Source organism: Bufo gargarizans, chromosome 3 (genome assembly GCF_014858855.1).
Source record: "Bufo gargarizans isolate SCDJY-AF-19 chromosome 3, ASM1485885v1, whole genome shotgun sequence".
Lineage (NCBI taxonomy): Eukaryota > Metazoa > Chordata > Amphibia > Anura > Bufonidae > Bufo > Bufo gargarizans.
The window spans coordinates 291,253,008-291,269,903 of NC_058082.1; the positions used below are offsets into that span (position 1 = coordinate 291,253,008).

Below are 16,896 nucleotides of genomic sequence, written 5' to 3' on the forward strand. Positions count from 1 at the left end.
ATTCTTCAATTTTGCAGAACGGATGTAAACCCGTTCATTTCAATAGGTCCACAAAAGATGCGGACAGCAGACCGCGTGCTGTCCACATCCGTACTTCCATTCTGCGGCCCCCGCAAAAAAGATAGGACATTTTCTATTAATGGGGCTGGCCATGTGCAGTCTGCAAGATACGGAACGCACACGGTCGGTATCCATGTTTTGCGCATCTGCAATTTGCGGACCGCAAAACGTACTGTCGTATGAATGTACTGAAGTGAATGGGAGCAGTTCTGCAGTTACAGACTCCTTCCACTGCACAATGGATGGAGCTGTGTAGTGCCGACGCTACTCTGAAACATCTAAAATCAGCCAGGGGTACGGGGTGTCAGACACCTGCCAATCTGATACTGATGACCTATCCTGAGGAGTAGGCCATCAATATTAAAATCTTGGAAGGCATGTTTAAAGTGAAGAGGAGCAATAAAGCACAAATATGAGCATAAGAAAATAATGACAAGCAATTGGAATGCACTTTTCTCACACAAGGGCCAGGCCAGGCAGACATGAGCAAGTTCAATGTGAGAAACTCGCAGCGTGCGTCAGTGAGAGGTCCCGTATGACCTCTGGTCCTCTGACACATGCTGCATGTTCCTCATATTGAACTTACTCATGTGCGTCTGGCCTAAGGGTACTCATCCTCAACAACCATTAGGGTCAATTTCACAGTTAACCAATTAAGTATCCTAATCGTGTACGGTATATTTTTGGAGTGTGGGAGGAAACCATTGTAAACATGAGGAAAACATACACATTTCACACAGATGTTGCCCTTAGTTGGAATTGAACCCAGGATACCAGCACTGCAAGGCACTCAAATTAAATTACTGCTGGAAATGTGTGCAAAATAATAAAAAAAATAAAAAATAAAAAAAGCCACTCACCTCTTGAAAGCTTCTCTGTTCCAGCACTAAAGGCTGTATTACACAGGCGATTGTTGGGAAGGAAGCATTCAGGATTGAGGTGAATGGAGCTGAGTGAGATCCCGAGCACAGCCGCTACACAATGTACGGCGCTATGCATGCTGAGCAGGGAGAAGGCCACAGTGCTCACAGGAGCACAAACTGTTGCGCCATTTCTCTTTAGGCCAGTCAATGTGCTCTTTGGCAAATTGTAACCTCTTCAGCACGTCTTTTTTTTCAACAGTGGGACCTTGCGGGGGCTTCTTGCAGATAGCTTGGCTTCACATAGGCCTCTTCTAATTGTAACAGTACTCGCAGGTAACTTTAGACCTTCTTTGATCTTCCTGGAGCTGATTGTTGGCCGAGTCCTTGCTATTTTGGCTATACTTCTATCCATTCGAATGGTAGTTTTTCGCTTTCTTCCACGTCTTTCAGGTTTTGGTTGCCATTTTAAAGCATTTGCAATCATTTTAGCTGAGCAGCCAATCATTTTCTGCACTTCTTTATATGTTTTCCCCTCTCCAATCAATTTTATCAAGGTACGCTGTTCTTCTAAGTAATGTCTGTATCGACCCATTTTCCTCAGAATTTCATAGAGAAATGCACTGTAACCAGCATGTATAACATTTGCTGCCTTCCTTAAATAAGGGCAATAATTGCCACCTGTTTTTCAAAGAATTAAGGACCTCACTCATCAAACTCCACACTGCTATTATTTTGAACATGCCCCTTTCAATTAGTGATTCAATTACACAGAATCAGAGGCATGCATGTCATGACTGTTGGGTCTGTTGGATTTCTATTCATTTACTAGCAGGTGTAGTAGAGTATTTGCCATGTAGAAATATCATTTCTACAAAAAACAGTCATTAATCAGGTTAGTGATGTCTGACTGCTATTTTGAACACAACTGTACAAACCATTAGAATTTAAAAGGTTTTTTTCGCAATTTTTTTTTAACGGATTGGTGGGGGTCTGACACCCGGGAACTCCTCTGATCAGCTGTTTGAGAAGGCACTGGAGCTCGCAGTAGTGTTGCAGCCATCTTTCTGCTCACCAAGCACAGCGCTGTATATTGTATAGCAGCTGTGCTTGGTATCGCAGCTCTGCCCTATTCACTTCAATGGAGCTGATCTGTGCCTAGGCCACGTGAACTATGAACGCAATGTCACTGGCCTAGGGAAAGCTGAGAGAAGGATGTGGGGCTATGGTGAGTGCCACTGCCTTCTCAAACAGCTTATGGGCGGGGGTCCCAGGTGTCGGACTCCCACTGATCAGATACTGATCAGTGGGAGTCTCAAATCTCAAAAACAGTAAAGCAGAGAAATAAAGACGTTTCAATATCACAAAAACACATTATACAGCAACATTCTAGATTGCATGCCCTTGTGAGCAAGGCCCTCACTCCTCTAGTTTGAATTGTTAATTACGGTAGCTTGTTATCCTGGGTTCCCATATATCAAGCCACCCAGCATAATTTACCTCCAGTGTGGTACACGTACGCAGTAGAGTAACTGATCCCAGTACGGATCTCAGTTTTCTAGGGGGATCATTTCTGGTACATTATTAACTTCAAATGTCTTCCTGTTCCAAACAGAAAAACGTAGCATGTAGTGGTGTTTTTCTGTCCAGCTCTCACATTATTGGTATTTTTAATACATATCTAATAAAGGCTAAGTCCTAATGGTGGCGGTCTGTGAATATACTTGTCTACTTGAATTCAGCTCCCGCAGGCTATGGCCACCGGACGCACAAACTGCATAGAAAAGTCATCACTTGTGTCCTGCTATGGCATAAAACACCTGGCCTGACACTACAGATGTACGCGAGCCTAGCCTTACTATTTAACGTCTGATTTTTATCGGTACATGTACTTTGATTTGTGAAATGCTGTGGAATAAGCTGGTGGTATATAAAAACTTTTATTAGTAACATAGTTTGTAAGGCTGAAAAAAATAAATAAAAAAAGACAACAAGTTCAGCGCCTGTTATAATGCAAGTTGATCCAGAGGAAGGCAAAAAAAACTGAGGTAGAAGCCAATATTCCCTTATTTTAGGGGGGGAATAAAAATAAAACAAAACAAATCTCCTTCCCGACTCCAATCAGAATAACTCCCTGGATTAGGGACCACTTTAGGACCCTTCTTTACACACTTGACCCGGTTTTAAACCTATTGACTTGTTACATAGCTCAGACTTGCACCTACTCAGACAGCTTAGCAATAGGCAGACTAAAGCCCGTTTGTCCTTGATGCAGTCTACGGTTTAATCTGCCTACACAGCTAAGTGGAACGTCCATTCTATTAATTATGAATGACGACAAGTGTGTCAGCAATTGTATTTTTAGGTTACAATGACGCCAGGGAAAAAAAGCTCTCCATTCTTATCTCTTGATACCCGCTTACAGTTTTCTATTACCTGCAAAAACAAGGCGTATGTACCAACCAGAAGAAGCTCAGTACTGATATACACACACACACACACACACACACACACACACATACACACTAGTAGACAAAACATATGTGTATGCATTATTTCTTACAAAATACACATTGAAATACATATATTTGTATAAATCAAATATGTTAACATGAGTGTGCAAGCTCTGTGCTGTTCACCCTCTCAGCCTCCAGAGTCACAACCACTCTTGGTAACAAAAGCATTTGAGCTTCCATGACTTTGATATTGGAGGCCTATTCTCAGGATAGGTCATCAATTTCAGATCGGAGGGGGGCGTCCAACTACCAGCTGTATGAGGAGACGGCGCAATCACCGGAGCTCTGGTGAGCACTACATCTCTTCACAGCTTACCAATCACAGCGCATTACATGATATAGTGTCTGTGCTTGGTACTGTAGCTCAGCCCCATTCACTTGAATGGGACCGAGCTGTGCCTTGGCCATGTAACCGATGTACAGCGAAGTCACTTTCCTAGGAAGAGGCCCAAGCGCTCAAGGAGCACTGCGGCCTCTTCGAAAAGTTGTTCATCGAGGATGCTGGGACTCCGACCCCAGCCAGACCTGGGACTCAGACCCCATCAATATCAGATTAACAGATAACCCATTTTGTATATCCTCAGCATCAGATGTATCACTATTAAAAGGAGCACGCCTGTCAAATTGTGGCAGAACTGTGCAGGTCAGTTCTCCATAAGGGAAATCTACACCAGCAAGGACGTTTCCTGGCAAAGATTAGAATATATGTGTGGTGCTGGTTATAGCTGCCCCTGCATCTCCCCCCCTTTTTTTTATTTATTTTTTTAAAGTAAAGAGTGGCAAACTTGGAGCTTAACCTGCAAAAAGTTACTAAATTCTGTGAAACCATTGAGTGCGCCAAAATGCACGACTTTCTGACACCAGTGTTTTAGCGTACAGGGGATGATAAATGTACCTGTTAGAATTTACTTTTTAGGTAACATTTCACTGTAGAACATAATTATTTATTGTTCAGTTGTCACTGTCAGTGGGTTAAGTGTAACAGGTCCTAGCAGCTGGACCGGTTACAGGCAGCGTATGTGAACCCACTGTGCCAACCAACCAGTTTCACTTAGGGCTAGTCCTGAGGAAATTATCCTGGCGGTCCCCTGGTTTCCCCCTTTTAACCCTATACAGGGATCTGGTTTTTCGCTGCAGGGGAGTCTCTAGGCCGCTACTACTTGAAATAGTCTTGGTGTTGTTGGCTGTTGCCCAACAGGAATCAGAAACACTGGCGTGTTGCACAGAGGGATCAGGCAATACATGTAGTCAGGAAACAGGCAGACGTCAGGGCTGGCAGAGTTCATGCACAGGATCAGGAACCAGACCGCGGATGGTACACAGGCAGATAAACGGATTATAGCCCTTTCACAGGCTCTGGCAAGCTAGAGAGATCTAAAAAAAAAAATCTGCATAGACCAAATTGCTCAGGCAAGGAAATGAGGCCAGCAACACAGCTATATAGCAGTAGCCGATTACCAATTCGGAACAGCTTCACAGCAGTCACAAAGCAAGAGGAGGTTAACCCTTGCAGTACTGCAACACAGAAAGACGGCGCCCGTGGGCACGGGACAGTGGTGGCTATGAACCACCATAGTAACAGGTTCACACACAGCTTATAAACATAGCATTGTACAAAACAGTCAACCACGTTACACTTCTGCTAAAAATAGCATTACAAATATTGCTTGTAGTTTAGAGTTACCGGTAAATCTACCCCTACAATACCAAGCACAGATGTGGATATAACCTTTCCTAAAAAAGACAAAAAAATATTCCCAGTCAGTGGGGCACATTTACTAAAGGGTCGCCACCTGTTTTCATGAGTAAAAAGCCTGTTTACAACTGTCTTTTTTTTTTAGGTATCATTTACCAACTATTTTTGTGTCTGTTGCGCCCATTTCTAGTTTTAAGACAAATTTGCCAATTTTATGGAGACGTGCGCTAAAAATTCAGCTCACTTGCGCCAAATTTTCATGTGTATACTATTTAGACCAGTTTAGTGAATTTGAATCTGACAAGAAAAAGACCACTAGATGTCAGACCGAAACTTAAAAAAAGCGAGCTTAGTAAATGTGCCCCAGTGTGTTTCTTAGCATTTTGATTATTTGTAGGCATCTCAGCCTACATGCACACACATAACTCTGGCTCTGTGCTCCACATACATTTTTATGCTTGTAGCACTTTATTACATTGCTCTCCAGATACATTAAAATTTGCGTCTTAGACCTTTTGCAGAACCAACAGGCAACTGTAAAATGTAACCATTGTCTATTATTTAGGCAGTTTCAAAATCTGAGGGTGGAAAGTGGAGGATGGGGTTTCACATCAGATCTAAAACAAGGACACACTTTGTGACTCCAATGTAAACTGCCCTAATAGCACTGAATCCTTTGAATGCTAACATTTTTACATCAGGAGCAGGCCTTGTTTAAATGCAGACAGAAAGGATACATATTGTCTGGGATACGCTGCAGCACCAAAGGAGCGATAATGAATAGGACCATTTTTACATTACTATTTTCAGGGATTTGTATATATCACAGGCTCAAAAAAAAAAAAACTACTGGTATATCAACAAACACTAATCATACTGCTGTATTACAGAAGACTCTGTGCCAAAGTGTACGGAGGAAATTGGTACACGTTACCGTGTAGTTCCAAAACATTCTGTGTAACCTGCACCATCCCAGAAGATATTCAAGGTTGAATCTATACATCACATGTATACACGCTGGTTCCTGGGGTCTGTCCTCCATATGTGGTGCCTAGGAGAGAGACTGAACAAACTCAGAGGCTCAATGGGTGAGATTTTATTTTCTATTTTCCATAAGGGCTCATGCATCAGACCGTTGGCCGTTTTGCAGTCCACAAAGACGGATACCAACCGCAAGCATTCTGTGGAACGGAATGTCCTGGCCCCTAATAGAACAGCCCTATCCTGGTCCTTAAAACTGACAAGAATAGGACATGTTCAATAGGACCGGGGCCGTGGAACGAACATACAGATTAGGATAGCACACGGGTGTGTTGTCCGTATTTTTTGCGGCCCCACTAAACTGAATGGGTCTGCATCAGACCCGCACAAAATGCAGATCGGACGCGGACCAAAAATACATTCAGGTGCATGAGCCCTAAAGCTGTTCTCGCAAACAAGGGCTAAGTGACTGTGGTTTCCAATTGGCACAGACCCTTACCCAGGACAAATGGTCTTATATGTGGTCTGCCCTGTTGGAGGTGCAGTTTCAGACATATTTTAGGGCGCATTCACATCACCATTTTGTTTTCAGTTCTTCTGATCCGTCAAAAGAGCAGAATCTTTTTCTTAAAAGTGTATTTTTGTTATTTTGAGCATCCGTTATGATCAGTAGGCATCCGTTTTCCGTCAGTTCCTTTAGAGATCCGGCATTTTAGATGGGAGATAAAGTCCTCCTCTACAGGACCTTTTCTCCTGTCTAAAATAACACATCTCTGACACAACTTTTTTTTTTTTTTAATATGAGTTAAAATAATAAGATGGCTCAGTTATTTTTAGTGCAAACTGATGCGCAAAATAATTGATTCGTCCCCCCCCCCTTTTTCTGAAAGATCAGAAGAATGCAAAACAAAAACAAAGTGTCATGTGAACTCGGCCTTACTTACATATTACGGCTGAGATCCCAGATCTGCCAATCACAGATACCTGTTCATAAGTCCCAGCAAACCAGCGGCCCACTTGCGGCTTATTCACCTCTTGGACATCTTTGCTTACTTTTGGTCTTCCCCATGCACTGGTCTGAGGTGTCATTGATCCGGTTACTCCATATTACCCTCACCTTCCCTTTCACATTACCCAATGCTTTCTGATTTTCCACTTTGTATTAAAATGTTGAGAACTCTTAATAAATACAGAAAAAGGATACACTGACTCACAGGTTTAGCTGGTCTATTACACCACACCCTCTCATTTTGCACCACTCACTCGTCTCCCTTTATACGCCTTAAAGAGTCATGACTATCAGCTGAGCAAGGATTACAATACCTGCAACTAAAATCTGAGTCAGCATTTCTATGGAATAATTCCCCCAAAAATATAGGCAATTCTGATCACCATTACAGCAGGTCATGTTTAAAAGAGACCGACCAGGGCTCATGCAGTGATTTGAGCCCTAAACGATGGACATTTTGAAGAAAACACTGGATCTGGCCCTGCATTGTGGTTTCCATTATAAACTGAAAACATGAAAAGGGAACAGAGCCTTAAGCGGACCATACACATTAGATAACTGTTGGCCGATAACGGATATAGAGATATATATATATATATATATATATATATATATATATCTTTATTAGCACTCCATTATGAAGTTGCTGCTCATGGCGCTGGTCTTCCTCTGTGAATGCATGGTTCCTGTGAAGTTTGAGCCAGTTTCTTGGCGATGAGAGCTGACCCTTGGCTTCTGCTTATTCCTGAATGCCATCTATCCTGACTAGGTATGAGCCATTCAATTCTAAAGAATGGGTTTGTTTCCTTAGCAAAAAGTTCTTCAACCAAGCGAGGCTGTCCCCACAGGTGAAGAAGCGCCCACCTGCATGTTGACTGACAAGGTCTGACATCTCGGCCAGCCCTGACAATCTGCTCCGAGTAGCAGTGCAGGCGCAGAGGCTCTGTTTCTGCATACTGTGCATGTGCTGCTACACTTCATGGTAGCGGCATGTGAACCTGGGCTGGTCCCGAAGAAGAGCCTCTGCGCTACTCGGAGCAGTGGTGCAGACACCAGACTGTCAGGGCCAGGGCGAGACGTCCAGTCCTGTCAATCAACAGGGGGTTGCATGTGCCTTTTGCCACAGCTCTAAGCCGCCGCTCTGCGATCCACAGCGCAGCCTCCAGTCGAAATTGAAAGGGAGACTGAGTGGAAGCGGCTGCCGGCCGCTTTTCAGCATCTAATTTCCCAATAGAAGTTAATGGTGAAATAGGTTTTCCAAGGCAGACCTGGCACTTTCTAAGATGTGATGACTACATCCGCATGTAAAACATGTCCAGCCACTTGCAGCTGCTGACCGTATTGGCTATAGAGTTCATCAGCGCTTGTGGTATATGTTTAACAGATTTTACCACATGTATCACTGTTTCAAGTTATTCAGAATGATAAAGAACCAGGAAAATTCAAACAGTCCATAAACAATCACGACCCAAAAAATGCACCCTAAAAGCATGATCATCATACATGTGGTAACTGCATGTGTCCACTAACCGCAGCATGATCACCTCACGACCACACCATGTGGGTGTCCCCTTAATCACTGAATCCACGCGTTTCATTCAGTTCCGTTGCCACGTGTATAAAATCCAGCACCTAGCCATGCAGTCCGAGGGCTCATGCCCACAAATGTAAGGGCTCTGTGCAAATAGCGTTCCACAATGCACGGGCATCGGCCATGTGCACTCGGTGCTGCGGATGCAGACCCACTGACATGAAGGAGTCAGCGATCCGCAAGATACGGCACAAGATAGGACATGTTTTAGCTTTTGTGACGCTTCGTAGCGTTTCTGTGGGCTTCTGATCTGTGCCTCCGCTCTGCAAAAAATAGGACATGTCCTATCTTCAGCCATATCTTCGGAGTGCACACAGCCAATGCCCATATATTGTGGACCCGCCGTTTGCGGTCTGCAATATGGGCACGGAGCCCTTACGTTCATGGGCATAAGCTCTACTTTACAAACATTTGTGAAAGAATGGGTCATTCTAGGAGCCCATGGAATTCCAGCGCAGTACTGCAATAGGATGTCACTGTTGTAACAAGTCAGTTTGTGAAATTTCTTCTCTCCTAGATATTCCACCATCAACTGTGAGTGGGATTACTGGAAAATGGAAGTGTTTAGGAACCACAGCAACTCAGCCATGAAGTGGAAGACCACAAAGTTACAGAACGTAACTGCCAAGAGCTGAGGACAAGGGTGCATAGTGTGTACAATTTGCCAACATTCTGCCAACTCAATAATTGCAGACTTCCAAACTTCCTCTGGCATGAACATCCGCACAAACATCAGCTGCATGCAAGCCTTACATTACCAAGCACAGTGCTAAGAGTCAGATAAAGTGGTTTGAATGCGAGGAGATGTTTTTCAGAGGGTGGCCTGGGCCCTTTAGTTCCAGTAAAGGGAAATCTTAATGTGCCAGTGTACCAAGACATTTTGTACAAATGTAGCTGATGGAACAGTTTAGGGAAGGCCCTTTTCTTCAGAAAAGGGCCTTCCCTAAAAACGGCCGCAGTACATAATGCAAGGTCCATAAAGACACGGTTAGGAAAGTTTGGTGTGAAAGTGCTAGACTAGCCCACAAAGAGCCCTGACCTCAACCCTATCCAACACCTTTGGTATGAACTAGAACAGAAATTATGAGCCAGACCTTCTCGTTCAACATCACTGTCTAACCTCCAAAATGTTTTTTTCTAGATGGATGGACAAAAATCCACACAAACACATTCCAAAATCTTATAGAAAGCCTTTCAAGAAGGGTGAAGCTGTTTTAGCTGCAAATTAAGGACGAAGGGAACAATTCCAAGCTAATGCCTATGGATTTAGAATGAGAGGTCATAAAAGCCCCTGTAGGTGTTATGTGTAGGTAGGCCAGAACTTTTGTCTATATAATATAGTTTAGAATCTGTGGCTGCTGCACACAGCCCCAGAGCTCATGGACAATTTGGTCATGTTACTGTGCCGAAATATGACCCCATGGTCCTGACCAACTTCAGCCACAGCCTCAGTACGGTTGTGAGTTTTTAAACAAGTGGTGACCACCAGTGATGGCTAGTTTGCAGTGTTCGCCGACGATGAAGGCTGTTCTCGGAACTGCCTGCTCCGGGTGACCGCATGTGTTTCAGAGCGGCTCGCGGTGCAGGCACAGGCAAGGACTTACCTCTGCATCGCCGGGCTTGGGAATAAAGATGGCAGATCGCATGTGTTCGTCGGCAAACACTGCGAACTGGCAATCACTGGTGACCAAGGTCATGTAGATCCAGGCTGAGTGACTAGTTTACACTAACCTTTGAAATTGCCCAGGGCCTATCTGTATTATTTATACTAGATTTTAATATAAATCAACTATTTGGCTTCTATAAAACAGCAGCTCAGTATATGCGTGGCACTGTTCAACCTACAGATCATTTTCCCAGTGTTGAAGACAGCTAGACAGATGAGGGCTGATAACCTGCAGCAGAGCATGGAAGACATGCAGGTCTGTCTGGCAAGGCGCACTTTTGACCTTGTCAAGTATAGTCAAGAAATATCACAGATATTATTTTATCATTGCTAGACCTCTTTCACCACTAAAGGCTGTATTACACTGGCTGATAATCTCTAACAAGCTTTTGCATGAACGCTCATTAGTGATAATCTTGCTGTGTAAGGCTACTTTCACACTAGCGTTCGATCGGATCCGTTCTGAACGGATCCGATCATAATAATGCAGACGGAGGCTCCGTTCAGAACGGATCCGTCTGCATTATTTTAGCATATAACAGCTAAGTGTGAAAATAGCCTCGTACGGATCCGTCCAGACTTTCAATGTAAAGTCAATGGGGGACGGATCCGCCTGAAGATTGAGCCATATTGTGGCATCTTCAAACGGATCCGTCCCCATTGACTTACATTGTAAGTCTGGACGGATCCGCACGCCTCCGCACGGCCAGGCGGACACCCGAACGCTGCAAGCAGCGTTCAGCTGTCTGCCTGTCCGTGCGGAGGCGAGCGGAGCGGAGGCTGAACGCCGCCAGACTGATGCAGTCTGAGCGGATCCGCTCCATTCAGACTGCATCAGGGCTGGACGGCTGCGTTCGGGTCCGCTCGTGAGCCCCTTCAAACGGAGCTCACGAGCGGACCGACGAACGCTAGTGTGAAAGTAGCCTAATACTGCAGCCAATTGCCCGAGGAGCAAGCAAACTCGTTCATCAGGCAATTCCGATTTTTAAGCATGCTTAAAAATCAGCACTTGCCGGCAGCAGATCAAGCTAATAGTTATCTGCTGCCAACAAACCACTAAACAGCATGGGGACGAGCAATGGCATAGTGATCGCTCCTTCCCATATTGTGGAGTATGGCTGCACCATATGGGAATTTTGTGCGATTGCAAAAGCACACAGAAATTACTGATAATGCTGAAATGTAGTTATGCTTAACTCAAGAACTGAAATGCACAGTGTTTTTCAAAATAAAACATCTTTTACTAAATTAAATAACATATTTGCATTACTGCAAAAGTACAAAATACAAAACTTGCCATTTTCTTAATAGCACTGCACAGAACAGATAAATAGAATAAATAGAACATTTGTTCATTAAAATAACGACTTGCCTCCAGCCCCTCTTCCCTCCCCGCACTGTAACTGATGCATCGCCGGCCGCGCTGTGCAACATAGCGGCCGGCGATACATCCGTGTCAGCCACGTAAAAAGTCAACCATCACTTTATAAGACGCACTGCCCTTTTCCCCCTACTTTTGGGGAGAAAAAAGTTTGTCTTTTAAAGCGAAAAATATGGTAATACAATTGCAGCATTTTTGGGTCGGCCAATTGGCGATTGCGATATGGCGATTTATTGCGATTGCTTTGGCGATATATTGTGCAGGCCTACTGTGGAGGAAATTACTGTGTGTAATAGCAGCGGTCTCCTCCGCTAGGGAGCAATCGATTGCCAGGAAGGGAGCGCTTCCTTCCCGACAATTGGTTGTTGATCTGCCTGTCTAATACAGGCTTTAGCCACAACTATGAATGGGTGCTAATGAGATAAAGAAATATTCACAAAAGCCGAGCATTTTTTTCCATTTAATTAAAACCTGGATTTCAACCCCAAAATGAGACGGGATAGCTATAAACAGCAGAATACAGACTATTGTGAGGGTATGTTCACACATGGAAAATCTGCAGTGCATCTACCATTATGGAGCGGCAGGTGGAAAATTCTGAGTGTACAGGTCCTTCTAAAAAAAATTAGCATATTGTGATAAAGTTCATTATTTTCTGTAATGTACTGATAAACATTAGACTTTCATATATTTTAGATTCATTACACACAACTGAAGTAGTTCAAGCCTTTTATTGTTTTAATATTGATGATTTTGGCATACAGCTCATGAAAACCCAAAATTCCTATCTAAAAAAATTAGCATATCATGAAAAGGTTCTCTAAACGAGCTATTAACCTAATCATCTGAATCAACTAATTAACTCTAAACACCTGCAAAAGATTCCTGAGGCTTTTAAAAACTCCCAGCCTGGTTTATTACTCAAAACCGCAATCATGGGTAAGACTGCCGACCTGACTGCCGTCCAGAAGGCCGTCATTGACACCCTCAAGCAAGAGGGTAAGACACAGAAAGAAATTTCTGAACGAATAGGCTGTTCCCAGAGTTCTGTATCAAGGCACCTCAGTGGGAAGTCTGTGGGAAGGAAAAAGTGTGGCAGAAAACGCTGCACAACGAGAAGAGGTGACCGGACCCTGAGGAAGAGTGTGGAGAAGGACCGATTCCAGACCTTGGGGGACCTACGGAAGCAGTGGACTGAGTCTGGAGTAGAAACATCCACAGGCGTGTGCAGGAAATGGGCTACAGGTGCCGCATTCCCCAGGTCAAGCCACTTTTGAACCAGAAACAGCGGAAGCAGCACTGGAATGTTGCTCAGTGGTCCAAAGTACTTTTTTCGGATGAAAGCAAATTTTGCATGTCATTCGGAAATCAAGAGTCTGGAGGAAGACTGGGGAGAGGGAAATGCCAAAATGCCTGAAGTCCAGTGTCAAGTACCCACTGTCAGTGATGATCTGGGGTGCCATGTCAGCTGCTGGTGTTGGTCCACTGTGTTTTATCAAGGGCAGGGTCAATGCAGCTAGCCATCAGGAGATTTTGGAGCACTTCATGCTTCCATCTGCTGAAAAGCTTTATGGAGATGAAGATTTCATTTTTCAGCACGACCTGGCACCTGCTCACAGTGCCAAAACTACTGGTAAATGGTTTACTGACCATGGTATTACTGTGCTCAATTGGCCTGCCAACTCTCCTGACCTGAACCCCATAGAGAATCTGTGGGATATTGGGAAGAGAAAGTTGAGAGACGCAAGACCCAACACTCTGGATGAGCTTAAGGCCGCTATCGAAGCATCCTGGGCCTCCATAACACCTCAGCAGTGCCACAGGCTGATTGCCTCCATGCCACGCCGCATTGAAGCTGTCATTTCTGCAAAAGGATTCCCGACCAAGTATTGAGTGCAGAACTGAACATAATTATTTGAAGGTTGACTTTTTTTGTATTTAAAACACATTTCTTTTATTGGTCGGATGAAATATGCTAATTTTTTTAGATAGGAAATTTGGGTTTTCATGAGCTGCATGCCAAAATCATCAATATTAAAACAAGAAAAGGCTTGAACTACTTCAGTTGGTGTGTAATGAATCTAAAATATATGAAAGTAATGTTTATCAGTACATTACAGAAAATAATGAACTTTATCACAATATGCTAATTTTTTTTAGAAGGACCTGTATTATAGTAGCAGCACAGTGGAGAAGATCTACAAAATCTACAGCAGAAAAAGGACCTGCAGTACAGATTTTAAACCTGCAGTCTGTTAAATTATGCTGTAGATTTCACGGTGAATTCCGCAGTGGAAACTCTGCCCCATGTGGCCATACCCTAAAGCTGTCATTTTGAGATTAATATATACAGGTGAAACTAAAAAAATTACAATATTGTGCAAAAGTCCATTTATGTCCATTATTCAGTAATGCAATTTAAAAGGAATTGCATTAAAGGGGTTCTGCACTTTCATTTAACTGATGATCTATCCTCTGGATAGATCAGCTTCTGGACGGCGGGGGTCCGACACCCAGGACAGCCGCCGATCAGCTGTTTGAGAAGGCAGCGGGGGGCCTTCTCACTGTTTACCGCCGGGCCGCCGGCCCACTGACGTCACGACTAGTATTAACTAGCGTGGGCTCAGCTAAGCTAAGCTCTGTTCACTTAAATGGAGCTTATCCCCGCCCACGCTAGTTGATACAGTAAGAAGGCTGCGGTGCTGCTGGAGCACCGTTGCCTTCTCAAACAGCTGATGATCTATCCAGAGGATAGATCATCAGTTAAATAAAAATGCAGAACCTCTTTAAAGGGTTTCTACCACTTCGTTTTCACATAATTAGCTTTCAGACAACAGCGATCCGCTAGTGTCTGCTCTGCCAAACAATCCCAATATAATAGCTTTTGGGGCAGCCGTTTCGCTAAAAAAAGAACTTATATTGATATGCTAATGACCCTCTAGGTGCTATGGGGGCGTCATTAGCACCTAGAGGATCGGTCTACCTTCACAAAATGCCGCTGCCCAGCGCGTCCCTCCAGCCCGCCCATCTCCTCCGGAATGCGATCAAGTGGACGAATTCTCGCGCATGCGCCGTGCGAGTCTGTATTTGGCGCATGCGCAGTGAATGTCCGACCGCTTCCCTGCTCAGACATCTCCACTGCGCCGATGACGTCATAGTGCTCCGAGGAACAGGCGCAGTGGAAATGTCTGAGCAGGGAAGCGGTCGGACATTCACTGCGCATGCGCCGAATACAGGCGCGCACGGCGCATGCGCAAGAATTCATCCGCTTGATCGCATTCTAGAGGAGATGGGCGGGCTGGAGGGACGCGCTGGGCGGCGGCATTTTGTGAAGGTAGCCCGATCCTCTAGGTGCTAATGACGCCCCCATAGCACCTAGAGGGTCATTAGCATATCAATATAAGTTCTTTTTTTTAGCGAAACAGCTGCCCCAAAAGCTATTATATTAGGATTGTTTGGCAGAGCAGACACTAGCGGATCACTGTTGTCTGAAAGCTAATTATGTGAAACCGAAGTGGTAGAAACCCTTTAATGCAGCTTAAAATTAGAATTTTGTGAAAAGGTTCAGTATTCTAGGCTCAAAGTGTCACACTCTAGTCAGCTAATTAATCCATACCCCCTGAGCAAAGGGGACCTCAAAATTGTGACTTTGGGGTTTCATAAGCTGTAAGCCATAATCATCCAAATTATAACAAATAAAGGCTTGGAATATCTCGCGTTGCATGTAATGAGTCTCTCATATGTTAGTGTCACCTTTTAAGTTGCATTACTGAAATAAATGAACTTTGCATGATATTCAAAATTTTTCGAGTTTCACCTGTATTTAAAAAGGTCAAAGATTTTTACCTATGAAACTGGCTGACCTGTTACATGAGCACTTGGCAGCTGAAGGCATCTGTGTTGGTCTCATGTTCATAAGTGCCCGCATTGCCGATGTTTTAATATATGCAAATGAGCCTCTATGAGCCACGGGGGCGTTGCGGTTACACCTAGAGGCACTCTATGCAACTGCTGTGCACCCTTTCAACTTTGATTGACAGGACCAGCCAGTGAAAATGTCATCAGGCCCCGTCAACCGAAGTGCAGAGGGCATCTGCTGAGAGATGCCCTTTAAACAATCCTCTGTTGTGCACTGAAGTAAATGCCAAGAAAGAGTCTAGTACCAGTAATTCAGGAATAGCCTACCTGAGGCTCTCCAGCTGTTGCAAAACTACAACTCCCTTCATGCCTGGACAGTCTACAGCCATCAGCCTACAGCAGGGCATGGTGGGAGTTGTAGTTTTACAACAGCTGGAGGGACGCAGGTTGGCCATCCCTGCAGCAATTGCTTCCTCCTCTATTCCACGAGCCTTGCGCCAATATCCTATCCACTCGGTTCCTGCCATCCAACAGCAAAGTGGATGGGTCTGGGACCTCCAAGGGCCCCCTAGTTTCTATGGTCAGTATGCCCCTTCCCCAGCTGTGTGGCTGAGCACTTTTATCCCATATGGTGAGGGGGAATGAGAATACCCAGTGGTCAAGTACATTTCCAGGAGAAATACCATGGCATACACAGTCACCAATATTAAAGAAAGTTCAGGCAGCACCACACCTCCATAGGTCGCCGATTCAAACAATTCAAAGTATCGTCCTCTGTGTATACCGGGTATATGCAAACTAACGGTGGTGCCTGCTTAGCGGTAGCAGGTTGTCCGCCCGAGCCCTATTTTGTACACGTACTTTCAATCGCAATAAAGAAATGGAACACTGATATTCTGCAATTGGCAAGTGCCGCTGATTGTCCTACTCTTCCGTATGACATACACAGTGTTCTAAAGAGAAGGTGATCCAGAATATTTATTTCATGTGGTGTATGACAGACATTAGCTGCACGCTCCTCTGACCACAAACTGTATGAATGCAAAGCCAAGAAATATCAGTCTTACAAATAGGGAAAATGTGACATTGCATTGTTCTGGCCCTTATCTGCAGGTCTACATGCTGTAGCTGTAATACAACCGTCGCTCTGAAGCCATGTACTAAATTTAGCCTGTAGAATGAGGTTTGTGCAGAGGTTAGGGTGTTGCCTCATTGTTTTACGATAGTTGTGTGTGTCTGGTCGTCAGTCCTGTTTACTTCTGCATGTCAGCATTCATT

At 44.3% G+C, this 16,896-nt stretch overlaps 1 protein-coding gene across 3 annotated transcripts in view; it reads right to left on the reverse strand.

Annotated features, from left to right (window-relative positions):
- The window catches only part of YPEL2 (yippee like 2), an 82,134-nt gene that overhangs the window by 21,408 nt on the left and 43,830 nt on the right, over positions 1-16,896 (reverse strand). The window lies entirely within an intron of this gene.